This window comes from Pan paniscus, chromosome 7 (genome assembly GCF_029289425.2).
Source record: "Pan paniscus chromosome 7, NHGRI_mPanPan1-v2.0_pri, whole genome shotgun sequence".
In the NCBI taxonomy this organism is placed as follows: domain Eukaryota; kingdom Metazoa; phylum Chordata; class Mammalia; order Primates; family Hominidae; genus Pan; species Pan paniscus.
The window spans coordinates 22,915,545-22,927,849 of record NC_073256.2 but is presented as its reverse complement, the minus strand read 5'-3'; the positions used below and the strand labels follow the sequence as shown (position 1 = coordinate 22,927,849).

Sequence of the window (12,305 nt, the reverse complement as noted above, 5' to 3'; positions counted from 1 at the left end):
ATGGTGATGGTGCCTGAGTGTCTATTTGCATTGAGTCTTAATGGAAAAAAAGGTTGTGTCACTCAAACGAAAAACAAATCACAGCCCAGACTGGAGCTGTGGATGAATAGCATGGCTGAGTGTTGGTACAGGCTTTCCACAGCAATATTAAAACTGAAAAAATCAGCAATGAAGCTCCCAGCCACATTTCTGCCAAATGATTTGGGGGAAAACAACAGAGGCACTCCTCAACTTTTCCTTCGCTGCACAAAGTGGGTTTGGCTGGAAATGCCAAGTGTACTTGTTGCTGGGATCTTTCAAATGAAAGCAAGCTGGGAGTCAACCTCCTGCAGCCGCAGGCCAGAAATGGGTTTAGACCAAACTAGTATAGTAACACTGGTGCACATCTAAACAGCTTTAACTCACTCCCAGCAATCCAGATTAATTTAATATGCTTTCTTATTGGCATTCTGCATTTTTCATTAAAGCAAATAAACATCCATCCCTCTGTGATAAGTTAGGGCAAAAAAAAAAATTCATATGTTTAGGGCATAGGGAAGGAGGAGTTGTTGGCTGTTAAAAAAAAATACTGCAAATGGCCTTTGAAAGTCTAGACATCTTCATCATAAACACAAACATTCCTCTTCACAAAGGGACCTCAAGTAACCTTAGGCTGGATGGCCCACTTGAGTATGTTTTTCTTCTCATTCTTTCTTACCTTCCCTCCAGCCAACCCAACCCACATTCAGTGACCAAGTCACGTGGGTTTTACCTCCTATATCTTTTCAGATCCGTTCACTGCTCAGCCACTCTCCTGACACCACCATAAACCAAGCCACCATCACCTCCAACTGTTTGACTGCAAATGCCTCCTCACTGGCCTCTGTCTTCCCCTGGTCCTGTGACAATCTGCACTCCGGTCGGATCATTACATTAGGAGATCCAGACCATTCTCCCTAACACGGTGAAACCCCGCCTCTACTAAAAATACAAAAATTTTAGCTGGGCGTGGTGGCGGGCGCCTGTAGTCGCAGCTACTTGGGAGACTGAGGCAGGAGAATGGCGTGAACGCGGGAGGTGGAGCTTGCAGTGAGCCGAGATCGCGCCACTGCACTCCGGCCTGGGCGACAGAGTGAGACTCCATCTCAAAAAAAAGAAAAAAAAAAATGATAAAAGGTCACCTTTACTGAGCCCACCCTATCTCATTCCATCCCTACATCAGTCCTTTATTTCACCAGTGGGGAAGCTGGGACACAGAGTAGTTAGGTGGGATGCCCAAGGTGGGACCACTCGTGTGAAGTTTCCACACAGTAATGTGAGACCCTCCATGACCTAGCCCCTCTCTTTCTCCAGCCTCATTTCCTGATTCTCTCGCTTGGCCTGCAGGCCTCAGCCACACAAACTTCTTGAAAGTCCCTTAAATCTGGCTGAGCGCAGTGGCTCACACCTGTAATCTCAGCACTTTGGGAAGCTGAGGCGGCTGGATCACCTGAGATCAGGAGTTCGAGACCAGCCTGGTCAACATGGTGGAACCCCATCTCTACTAAATATCCCAAAATTAGACAGGTGTGGTGGATGGCACCTGTAATCTCAGCTACTCGGGAGACTGAGGCAGGAAAGTCGCTTGGACTCGGTAGGCAGAGGTTGCCGTGAGCCAAGATCGCACCACTCCACCCAAGCCTGGGCGTCAAGAGTGAAAGTCCGTCTCAACAAAAAAAGTCCCTTAAATCTGCTCTATGCCTATCAACCTCAGGGACTTCACTATGCTGTTTCTCACCCTGAAATGCTGTTCCTCATTTCTCTACATAGTGAACTCATCCCACCCCCTAGGCCTTTCCTTAAGTGTCATCACTTCAAGGAAGATTTTACTTTTTTAATATAACTATTAAAATATAATTCAGGTACCGTATCATTTGCCCATTTAAAGTGAACAAATCAGTGGTTTCAGTGCATTCACAGAGCTCGGCAACCACCATTATGATCAATTTTAAAACATTTTCATCACCCCAAAAGGAAACCCTGTATCCATGAGCAGGTACCTGCCATTTCCTCCTCCCACTAAGCCCTGACAATCTACTTTTTTTGAGATAGAGTCTCTGTCACAGGCTGGAGTGCAGTGGCACAATCTCGGCTCACTGCAACCTCCGCCTCCCGGGTTCAAGCAATTCTCCTGCCTCCCGAGTAGCCGGGATTACAGAGATGTGCCACCATGCCCATCTAATTTTGTATTTTTAGTAGAGTCAGGGTTTCTATCTTCGTAGATTTGCGTGTTCTGGACATTTCATATAAATGACATCTTAGAATATGTGACCTTTTGTGACTGGTTTCTTCCACTTAGCTTAATATTCTCATAGTTCATCCGTGTTGTAGCCCGTGTTAGTACTTCATTCCTTTTGATGACTGAATAATATTCCATTGCATAGTCAAACCATGTTCTATTTCTCCACTCATCAGTAGACAAGCATTTGTGTTGTTTTCACTTTGGCGCTATTATGAATAATGCTGCTATGAGCATTTGTGTACAAGTTTCTGGACGGACATATATGTTCATTTCTTTCATAAACTGGAGTGGAAGTGCTGGGTCATAGAACTCTGTGTTTAAGCTTTTGAAGAAGTGCCAGACTGTGTAAGAAAGAAAGCCTTTCCTCACCCTGTGAGACTGAGCTCCCTCTCTCCATTTATACGTTCTCTTTAAGCCCTTTGCTTCTCTTTCAGAGCAATTCACGTTGACCTGGGTCACCCTCAACTTAAGGCTCATAACTCCCCTAGATCCTCAGGGTCCACACTAAATGTGATGAAATATGATGCAAGCCACATATTTACATTTGCATTTTGTAACAACCACATTTTTAAAAGTAAAACAAAAGAAGTGAAGGTAATTGGAATAATATCACAGATGTAAACAAATCTATCCAAAATACCAGGTCTACATGTATAAAATTTTTTAACAATAACAAAATACTTTGCTTTCATTTTATATTAAGTCCTCACAATCTAATGTGTATTTGACACTTCTCGCACATTTCAGAATGATGGCAGCAGCCCATATGGGGGGCCCGCCCATGATGCCAATGATGGGCCTTCCTGCTCCTGGGATGATGCCAGTGGGACCTGCTCCTGGAATGAGGCCGCCCATGGGAGGCCACATGCCTGTGATGCCTGGGTGCCCAATGATAAGACCTCCTGCCCGTCTCATGATGGTGCCCAGTCAGCCCAGAATGACTCGACCAGACAGATAAGGATAGAGGGGAGGCCTCATTGCATCAGTGTTGTTTTGTTGTTGTTATTGTTGTGTTTTTTTTGTTTGTAATGTTTTGTTTTGTTTTTGAGACAGAGTCTTCCTCTGTCGCCCAAGCTGGAGGGCAGTGGCATGATCTGAGCTCACTGAAACCTCCACCTCCCGGGTTCAAGCGATTCCCCTGCCTCAGCCTCCTGAGTAGTGTGGGACTACAGGCGTGTTCACCATGCCCGGCTAATTTTTTTTATTTTAGTAGAAACGGGGTTTCACCATGTTGGCCAGGATGGTCTCAATCTCCTGACCTCGTGACCCGCTCGCCTCAGCCTCTGAAAGTGCTGGGATTAAAGGTGTGAGCCACTGCGCCTGGACTATATGAATTTTATATTTACCTGTTCCCTTCACCAGGAGATCATGCTGCTGTGATGTCGGGTTTTCTTAACAGCGTAAGGAAGACTTGCCCCCTTGCCCTATCAAAGAGAATAGTTTTGGAGGGGAGAAGTGGGACCAAAAAAGATGCAGTTTTCATTTGTATTGGGAAATGTGAAAATAAAATTGACAACTCTTTCAGTTAAAAACAAAAAAAGAAAAGGAAAGAAGATGTGGGGCTGCCATATGCAATACCGTGGATTTCATGGATCTTCTACTCTGGAGGCAAATATTATCTTTACTGAAGCCAGACCAACCTGACACAAAGACCTTTTGTTTTTTTAATGTGACTGTGTTTTATTTTAGAATGTGTAATTCACTTTAGAAGGGTAAAGTACCTGTCTGGGGAAGACTATTTAATTTCCTGCATTTATTTAGAATGTTGGCTGATGTTGTTATGAAGGGAAACAGCTCTAACAACTGAGTGCCCCCCACATAGACACAGCTCATGAGTTCACGGGGCAAAGGAATTGAACAGCAGCCTCCTAATAGCCAGCCTTCTCTGTGATGTGGAAATAATTATCAGCATGTAAAAGACTATATATATATTCAACAATTCTGATCCCCTGAAAAATTCAAATCTACAACTGATTTGCTTCCTGGGCTCCTGAAAACAACTTTGTCAAAATTGTTCACAAATATAGTCAGCCAATCGTTGCCCCTTGGGGACGCAGGATAAAGCAAGTCAGCTATGACCAATGTGGAGTCGGCCGTGCACAATTACATGCAGACCTGCATGATATCGAGTTCCTGCTATGGTCCCTCCCCAGTCAGGCCCCCATTGCCTGGGCTGCAACCAGAAGCATTCAGGCACAAGTGCATTCAACAAATACTTATTTAATTGTACTGGTGGTTAGAGGGTTGCAATTGATTAAGGTACATTAATGGATCCATGTCCTCCCAGTATCCAAGACTCTGCCATTTGTCTCTGCAGTTCCTCCCACTGAAGAATCGGAGTATATTTCTCCAGTCCCTAATGTTGGGTTTTGTAATGTGTCTAGCTTTGGCCACTGGAATATTAATCTGTATGACCAAAAACTTGGAAAGTGTGCATTCATTTGTGCTCACTCACTCCTGCTATCACCATGACAACAAGCCCAGGCCAGACTGCTGCTTCCAGCAGAAGATAAGAGACACCAAGAGCAAAGTCGAGCTTCCCAGACATGCTCATGCTAGATTGACCAATCCTCAGCTGACCCATAGATCCATGAAAATAAACGATTGTTGTATTAAGCCACTGAGATTTGGAGTGACTTGTTATGCAGCATTTTGTGAAAACAACTAACTGACACAAGGGTCACTGTCCTTTATCTCTGTAGATTTTAACCAATTTTAATAGCTAGATGGAGATCTTCTAGTTGCCTTTATTTATAATGAATATGACTGTAGAGCTAGTTTGGCCTGACACTACCAGTAACCTACCCAGAAATTCAGAAATACTTTCTTCTCCAACCTGCCCCAACCAACCTTTTGTTTGTTTGTTTGTTTTTGGGTTCTCCCTCTTTGCCTAGGCAAGAGTACAAATGGTACAGTCAGAGCTCACTGTAGCCTCAAAATCCTGGGCTCAAGTGATCTTCCCCTTCAGCCTCCTATGTAGCTAAGACTACAGACATGTGCCACCATGCCTGGCTAATTTTTTTATTCTTTGCAGAGAGAGGGTCTCACTATACTGCCCAAGTTGGTTTCAAACTCCTGGCCTCAAGCAGTCCTCCTGCCTCACCCTTCCAAAGTGCTAGGATTATAGGCATGAGACACCACACCCAGCCTCTTCTTCTTTTTAAATAGAAACTTTATTTTATTCTGACAGTGGGTTTCTTTCTTTCTTTTTTTTTTTTTTTTAAGAAAAAGTTGGCCCAGCCCCAGGGAATAAATTTTGACTGCTCTAAACAACTATAGACCAAGGGCCAAATCTGGCCCTCTGACTGTATAAATTAACTTTTACTGGAATAAAACCAGGTCCGTTGATTTATCCATTGTCTACATACGCTTTTAGGCTACGATGGCACCACTGCGTCACTACAACAGAGGTTATTTAGACCAAAAGCCTAAAATATTACCGTTTGCCTCTTTATGGAGAAAGTTTGCCATTCCCTATCTAAGGTTTAGATTCTGAGCTTATCATTTTATCCTACCCGCCCTCACCAGTGACTGGCTCAAAACAAGTCTGTAATTCCATTCTGACTGTTCTACTGAGGGAATTCCCCCTTCTTCTCATGCAGAGCTGATGAGGGTAAGTTGTATTAATAGGACATACGCTCAGGTTTTCTGAAAAATACTTTTATCTAGAAATGCATAGGAATATGCTGGTGCCTGAATGTACCATCCGGGGGCCTGGAGATTGACTCCCCTGCCTCCACAGCTGGTGCTCACACTTACTACTGAGAGGCCTGCGGAAACACCTGCCTACCCACCACCAGAACCTGCATAGGTCACCTGGAGAACTAGAGATCAGCCTGCCACACACACCACCCAGGAGCCCAGTGGTGCACCTGCCCACCTGGCCCAGTGCTGCCACTGCCAGCAACCAAAGAAGCCACCTGGAGGCCCAGGGATTGGCTCACACAGACAGGCTATCATCAGTGCCCACAAACGCTGCCCATGGTCCCTAGTATTGACACACCTGGTCCACCGCCACTACCACTGATGCTGAAGGACAAGACTTCCTGGCATCCCCATCCTCAGCAAAGCCTCACCACAGCCTCCAATAACAACTGCCGTCTGGCCAAGTGTGGTGGCTCACGCCTGTAATACCAGCACTTTGAGAGGCCGAGGCGGGTAGATCACGAGGTCAGGAGTTCGAGAGCAGCTTGGCCAACATGGTGAAACCCCGTCTCTACTAAAAATACAAAAATTAGCTGGTCATGGCTGCATGTGCCTATAGTCCCAGCTACTCAGGAGACTGAGGCAGGAGAATTGCTTGAACACGGGAGGCAGAGGTTGCGGTGAGCTGAGATTGTGCCACTGCACTCCAGCCTGGTGACAGAGTTAGACTCCATCTCAACAACCAAAAAAAAAAAAAACAAAAAAACAAAAAAAACAAAACAAACACTGCAGTCTAAGCCACTGAATGACTCACAGGCACCACTCATGCCAATTACAGCTGAAGGAATCATGTGCAGACTATACCACTGTACCCACCCAGAATCAAAGCCAAAGTGTGATATCCAATGAACACTGTAGATACAGCTGTAAGAAAAGGTCTTTCCCATATAAAAGCCAATCCATAAAATTGGAAGAAATGACTGTTATGTCAGAGGCACAGATAGTCACATAAGGATGCAAGAAATATGAAAAAGGAAACATAACATCTCCAAAGAAGCACAATAATTCTCCAGCAACAGATCCAATGAAAAGAAAATCTATGAAATGCCTGAAAAAATTTCAGAATAATGTTATTAAAGAAACTCACGGAGATACAAGAGAACACAGATAATGAATACAAAAAAAAAAGAAAAAGAAAGAAAAAGAAAACAGGAAAACAATTCATGATCTGAATCACAAATTCAACAGAGATAGACAGCATAACAAAGAGCCAAACACAAATCCTGGAAGAGAATAAATCATTGAAATAAATACAAAAGATAATTGACAGCTTTAACAATAGACTAGATCAAGCAAAACAAAGAATTTCTGAACCTGAAGACTGGTCTTTTAAAATAATCCAGTCAGACAAAAAGAAAGAAAAAAGAATGAAGCAAGGCTACATGACATATGGGAAACATATGTGACAAAAAACTGAAATTCTGGGAGTTCTGGATGGAGATGCGATTGGTAAAGGCATAGAAAACCTATTTAATGAAATAGTAACTGAAAACTTCCTGAATGCTTCCAAATGCAGGAAGCTCAAAGATTACCAAGTAAATACAACTCAAAAAGGTCTTCTCCAAGGCACATTATGGTAAAATTGTCAAAAGACAAAGAGAAAATGCTAAAAACAGGAAGAGAAAGGTATCAAGTCACTTATAAGAGAATCTCCATCAGGCTAACAGGGAATTTCTCAGCAGAAACCTTACAGGCTAGGAGAAAAGGGGATGTATATTACAAGTAAAAAATAAAAATAAAAAAATGTAAGCCAAAAATACTATACCCAGCAAAGCTATCCTTCACAAATGAAGGAGACTGGCATAGTGGTTCACATCTGCAATTCCAGAGACTCAGAAGGCTGAGGCAGTAGGACCATTTGATCCCAGGAGTTCAAGGCTGCAGTGAGCTATGATCATGTCACTGGACTCCAGCCTGGGTGACAGAGTGAGACTCCATTGCTAAAAAAAAAAAATAGTAATAATAAAAGAGAAAAAAGTATTTCCCAGATAAGCAAAAGACTGTTTGTTTGTGTCTTGTTTGTTGCGGTCCTACAAGAAATGTTTAAGGGAGTCCTACATTGGGAAGTGAAAGAACAATATCTACCATCATGAAAATACATGAAACTATAAAACTCACTGGTAGTTCAGACACAAAAAGAACAAAGGATTCAAACATCACCACTAAAGAAAACCACCAAACTGCAACCATAAATAATGAGAGAAAAAAGGAACAAAGGTGTATTAGTCTGTTTTCACACTACTGATAAAGACATACCTGACTGAGACTGGGCAACTTACGAAAGAAAGAGGTTTAATGGACTTACACTTCCACATAGCTGAGGAAGCCTAAGAATCACGTTGGAAGGCAAGAAGCAAGTCATGTCTCACATGGATGGCAGCAATCAAAGATAGAGCTTCTGCAGAGAAACTACCCTTTTCAAAACCATCAGACCTTGTGAGACGTATTCACTATCATGAGAACAGCATGGGAAAGACCTGACCCCATGACTCAATTACTTCCCACCAGGTCCCTCCCACAACATGTGGGAATTCAAGATGAGACTTGGGTGGGGACAGAACCAAACCATATCATTCTGCCCCTGGCCCTTCCCAAATGTCATATCCTCACATTTCAAAACCAATCATGCCTTCCCAACAGTCCCCCAAAGTCTTAACTAAGTTCAGCATTAATTCAAAAGTCCACAGTCCAAAGTCTCATTTGAGACAAGGCAAATCCCTTCTGCCTATGAGCATGTAAAATCAAAAACAAGTTAGTTACTTCCTAGATACAATGGGGGTATAGGCACTGGGTAAATACAGTCATTCCAAATGGCAGAAAATTGCCAAAACAAAGGGGCTACAGGACCCATGCAAGCCCAAAATCCAGTGGGGCAGTGAAATCTCAAAGCTCCAAAATGATCTCCTTTGACTCCATGTCTCACATGCAGGTCATGCTGATGTAAGAGGTGGGCTCCCATGGCCTTGGGAGAAAAAAGGCCACAGCTCCACTCCTGTGGCTTTGTATGGTTTAGACCCCCTACTGGCTCCTTTCACGGGTTGGCATTGAGTGTCTGCAGCTTTTCAAGGCACACAGTGCAAGCTGTCAGTGAATCCAGCATTCTGGGGTCTGGAGGATGGTGGCCCTCTTCTCAAAGCTCCACTAGGTGGCGCTGCAGTAGGGACTCTATGTAGGGGCTCCGACCCCACATTTCCCTTCTGCACTGCCCTAGTAGAGTTTCTCCATGAGTGCCCTGCCCCTGCAGCAAACTCCTGCCTGGATATCTAGGCATTTCCATACAACTTCTGAAATCTAGGCAGCAGTTCCCAAACCTCAATTTTTGACTTCTGTGCACCCACAGGCTCAACACTATGTGGAAGCTGCTAAGGCTTGGGGCTTGCACCCTCTGAAGCCACAGCCCACGTTGTGCCTTGGTGCCTTTTAGCTGCAGCTGGCGTGGCTAGGACTCAGGCACCCTAGGCTGCTCACAACAGGGGTCCCTGGGTCCAGCCCACAAAACCATCTTTTCTTCCTAGGCCTCTGGACCTTTGATGGGAGGGGCTGCCATGAAGACCTGTGACATGCCCTGGAGACATTTTCCCCATTGTCTTGGGGATTCACATTTGACTCCTCGTTACTTAAACAAACTTCTGCAGCCAGATCGAATTTTTCTTGAAAAAATGGGATTTTCTTTTCTATTGCATTGTCAGGCTGCAGATTTTCCAAACTTTCATGCTCTGCTTCCCTTATAAAACTGAAGGCCTTTAACAGCACCCAAGTCATCTCTTGAATGCTTTGCTGCTTAGAAATTTCTATCAGATACCCTATATCTCAAGTTCAAATACCCTATCAGATACCCTAAATCATCTCTCTCAAGTTCAAAATTCCACAAATCTCTACAGCAGGGGCAAAAAGCCACCAGTCTCTTTGCTAAAACATAACAGGAGTCACCATTGTGCCAATTCCTAACAAGTTCCTCATTTCCATCTGAGACAACCTAAGCCTAGACTTTATTGTCCATATAACAATCAGCATTTTGGGCAAGTCTCTAGAAAATCTTTTCCAAATTTTCCCACATTTTCCTGTTTCCTTCTGAGCCCTCCAAACTGTTCCAACCTCTGCCTGTTTCCCAGTTCCAAAGTCACTTCCACATATTCAGGTATCTTTTAGCAACACCCCACTTCTGGTACTAATTTACTGTATTAGTTCATTTTCACACAGCTGATAAAGACACATTCAAGACTGGGAAATTTACAAAAGAAAGAGGCTTAATGGGCTTACAGTTGTACATTGCTGGGTAGGCTTCAAAATCATTGCGGAAGTCAAGGAGAGGCAAGTCACATCTTACAGGGATGGCAGCAGGCAAAGAGAGATCTTGAGCAGGGAAACTCCTCCTTTTAAAACCATCAGATCTCATGAGACTTATTCACTATTAAAAGAATAGCATGGGAAATACCTGCCTCCATGATTCAACTACTTCCCACTGGGTCCCTCCCACAACACATGGGAATTCAAGATGAGATCTGAGTGGGGACACAGCCAAACCATATCAAAAGGATATACAAAATAACCAGAAAACAATGAACAAAATGACAGGAATAAGTCCTCACCTATCAATAATAACTTCGAATATGGGTTAAATTACCTACCTAAAAGATAGAGACAGGCTTAATGGATAAAAAATGACCCACAACATCTACAAGAAACTCACTTCACTTGTAAAGACACACACAGACTGAAAGTGAAGGGATGGAAAAAGATACACCACACAAACAGAAATCAAAAATAATCAGGAGTAGCTAAACTTACACCAGATAAAACAGACTTTAAGTCAAAAACTGTAAAAAGGACAAAGAAGGTCATTATATGGTAATAAAGGGATCAATTCGGCAACAAAGTATAACAATTCCAAATATGCATGCAACCAACACAACCGCATCCAGAGACATATAGCAAATATTATTAAATCTACATGGAGAGATAGAGTCCAATACAATGATAGTTGAGAACTTCAACATCCTACTCTCAGCATTGGACAGTTCATCTAGACATAAAATCAACAAAGAAACATTAGATTTCAGCTGCACTTTAGACCAAATGGACCTAAGAGTTATTTTCAGAATATTTCATCCAGCAGCAGCAGAATATACAATCATCTCATCAACACATGGAACATTCTCCAGGATAGACCATAGGTTAGGACACAGAACAAGGCTCAATAAAATTTAAAAAACTAAAATCATATCAAGTGTCTTCTCAGACCACAATGGAATAATACTTGAAATCAATAAGAAGAAGAAATTTAGAAACTGTACAAATACATGGACATTAAACATGCTATTGAATAATCATTGGGTCAATGAAGAAATTAAGATGGACATCAAAAATGTTTTTTAAACCGAAAATGGAAACACATCATGCAAAACCTATGGGATACAGCAAAAGCAATACTAAGAGGAAAGTTTATAGCAATAAATGCCTACACGAAAAAAGTAGAAAGATTTCAAATAAACAACCTAATGATGCACCTCAAGGAACTCAAAAAGCAAGAACAAATCAAACACACAATTAGTAGAAAGAAAAAAATATAAATAACATAGCAGAACCAAATGCAACAGAGACAAAAAAATGCAAAGAATCAACAAGATAAAAGTTGGTTTTTTGAAAAGTTAAACAAAATTGATAAACCACTAGTGAGGCTAACCAAAAAAAAAAAAAAAAAAAAAGAGACCCAAATAAATACAATCAGAAATGAAAAAGGAGACATTATAACTGTTACCAAAGAAATAAAAAGAATCATTAGAGGCTATTATGAACAATCATATGCTAACAAATTGGAAAAGCTAGAGGAAAGGGATAAATTCCCAGACATACACAGCCTACCAAGATTGAACTAGGAAGAAACAGAAAAATGTGAACTGACCCAAAATGAATAGCAGGTTTGAATCAGTAATAAAAAGTCTCCCAAAAGAGAAAAGTCCTAGACTAGGCTTTTATGCTGATTTCTACCCAATTTATAAAGAAAAACAAACACCAATTCTTCTCAAACTATTCCCAAAAATTGAAGAGGAAGGAATTCTTCCTAACTCATTGTATAAGGCCAGCATTACCCTGATATCCAATCAAGACAAGGACACAACAAAAGGAGAAAACTACAGACCAATATTCCTAATGAACACAGATGGTAAAATTCTCGGCATAATACTACCAAGCCAAATCTAATGATGAATGAAAAAGATAATATACCATGATCAATTGGGATTTATCCCAGGAATACAAAGATGGCTCAACATACACAAATCAATACATGTGATACATCACATCGACAAGATGAGAGGCAAAAACTATCTGATCATCTCAG

At 42.1% G+C, this 12,305-nt stretch overlaps 1 protein-coding gene across 26 annotated transcripts in view; it reads left to right on the top strand.

The window, feature by feature from the left end:
* Positions 1-12,305, top strand: part of LOC117977895 (uncharacterized) — a 196,460-nt gene that overhangs the window by 176,139 nt on the left and 8,016 nt on the right. For 19 of the 26 annotated variants that reach the window (XR_010113090.1, XR_010113091.1, XR_008623077.2 and 16 more), the window contains one exon: positions 3,008-6,689. The exons of the other annotated variants lie outside the window; for them this stretch is intronic. The gene's annotated coding sequence lies outside the window, so the exon portion shown is untranslated. Of the gene's footprint in view, positions 1-3,007; positions 6,690-12,305 lie in introns of those variants that run through there. 26 annotated transcript variants of the gene reach the window in all.